Below are 1,727 nucleotides of genomic sequence, written 5' to 3'. Positions count from 1 at the left end.
TATTACCTGGCTGTTTCTCAAGGAGTTCCTTGCGGGGTGGGGAGGTGTCTCCGTACATAAAAAACAGTACGTTATTTGAGTCCATAGACTTATCACGACACTGCACTGAACAGATATTTGAAAGTTGTGCAGCATTTGTTGAATTTAGTGAAACTCAACTTCTAATTGCTGGTGTTTATAGGGCCTCTAACTCAAACTTCAGAGCATTTTTGCTTAAGCTAGAGAGGGTTCTTGATTCACTTTGTAGGAAGTACCAGAAAGTAGTTATATGTGGGGAATTCAATATTAATTTTGTATATGATTGTGCAAGAAAAAGGGGGTTTGGGTTGTTTGGGGAAGGAGACCAGACAGCGATGTCATTGGTCTCATCGGATTAGGGAAGGATGGGGAAGGAAGTCGGCCATGCCCTTTGAGAGGAACTAACCCAGAATTTGCCGGGAGTGATTTAGGGAAATCACGGAAAACCTGAATCAAGATGGCTGAACGCGGGACTGAACCGTCGTCCTCCCGAATGTGAGTCCAGTGCCTTAACCACTGCGCCACCTCGCTCGGTCCCAAGAAAAATGATGTTGGTAGATCTCCTAAATTCATATGATCTGATGCCAACTGTGTTTTGTTTTTTTTTTTTTTTTTTTTCAAACTAGGGTGCACAGGCGAATAGTAGCACAATTATAGACAATATTTTTATTCGTTCTTCAATACTAGATGGGCATCCTGTTAGTAAAAAAGGGAATGGCCTTTCAGACCATAATGCACAAATTTTAACACTAAAAGGTTTTTGTACTCAACCCAATGTCATATTTAGTTACAAAGAACGTAGGAAAGTCAATCCAACAGCAATAGAGTGTTTTTAAAACTTGTCAAGGAACAAGAGTGGCAAGATGTTTATAGTGCCAATAATACAGATGATAAATACAATGCTTTCCATGGCACATTTCTCATGCTCTTTGAGAGTTGTTTTCCATTAGAACATTCTGAATGGGGTACTAGCAGTAATAGACAGCACAGTTGGCTGACTAGTGGGATAATGATTTCATGTAGAACATAGGGCGAATTATATCAAAATGTTAGAAGTAGTCACAATCAAGCTAAATAAAAATTTAGTTTCAACAGGAAATCATACAAATTTCTTCGCAAATACCTTTCTGAGATTGACGTCTGAAATACTCCTCTGTGATACAAACAAGAGAGAGATTGAGTCAATAACTATATCACTGAAGACTAAGGACTCTCTTGGATATGATGGAGTGCCTAGAAGCATATTAAAGTACTGTGCTGCACATGTTAGCCCTGTATTTAGCCATATTTGCAATTTTTCCTTTAGAGTTGGTCAGTTTCCTGACCGATTAAAGTACTCATCAGTAAAGCCGCTTTATGAAAAGGGAGAAAGGGATAATATAGATAATTTTAGACCTACTTCTATGCCATCAGTGTTTGCAAAAGTTACCGAAAAGGCTGTGCATGTAAGGTTAATTGATCACTTGATATCACACAATTTGCTGTCAAATGAACAGTTCGGTTTTAGAAGCCGTCTGACAACTGAAAATGCTGTATTCTGGCGTACAGACGTACTTTTATGCAAAATCGTAAGGTCCTAGCTCTTGTCCAATGCACCAAAGCCGACAAATAAGGGAATAACCGATAACTAAAACTTGAATAGTACTGCTTCTTACTGGCTACTACATCTTCTTAGAAGATATTTCTGTGTTATAATATGATGTTTTCAG

Source organism: Schistocerca gregaria, unplaced genomic scaffold, assembly GCF_023897955.1.
Source record: "Schistocerca gregaria isolate iqSchGreg1 unplaced genomic scaffold, iqSchGreg1.2 ptg000520l, whole genome shotgun sequence".
In the NCBI taxonomy this organism is placed as follows: Eukaryota; Metazoa; Arthropoda; class Insecta; order Orthoptera; family Acrididae; genus Schistocerca; species Schistocerca gregaria.
This window is presented reverse-complemented; position numbering follows the sequence as displayed.